Genomic DNA, 448 nt, shown 5'->3' with positions numbered 1-448 from the left:
CTTAAATAAATTTCAGCATGGTATACATACACTATTGTGAACATTTACTTATCATTTAATGTTTCCTAGAAATAATTTGATTTTGGTACATATAGGTTCAGTTTATTCATGTTCCAACAACTAGCAGCATAACATTCAATTAATTAACTGATTTAATGAATCTCTTGTTAATGGTAATGCATGTTGTTTTTGAATATACATGTGACTGTATTTATTCTACATGTGGAAATGGGGTATAAACGTGTAGATGCATGTGAATTGTTTAATACATATTGCCAAATTACTCTCCAACAATGTTTCATCACTTTAGCCTCCATCGGCTATGTATGAAAGTTCCTACTTTTGTCCCTCAAAATTGGTATTAACTAATCAACACATAAATGCACATATCAGAACATCTAGTGGATGCTAGGGAAGGGGGAGGGCGGTGGGAGGAGGGGTGAAGAGG

The sequence above is a fragment of the Propithecus coquereli genome, unplaced genomic scaffold, assembly GCF_000956105.1.
Source record: "Propithecus coquereli isolate 6110/MARCELLA unplaced genomic scaffold, Pcoq_1.0 Scaffold225, whole genome shotgun sequence".
In the NCBI taxonomy this organism is placed as follows: Eukaryota; Metazoa; Chordata; class Mammalia; order Primates; family Indriidae; genus Propithecus; species Propithecus coquereli.
This window is presented reverse-complemented; position numbering follows the sequence as displayed.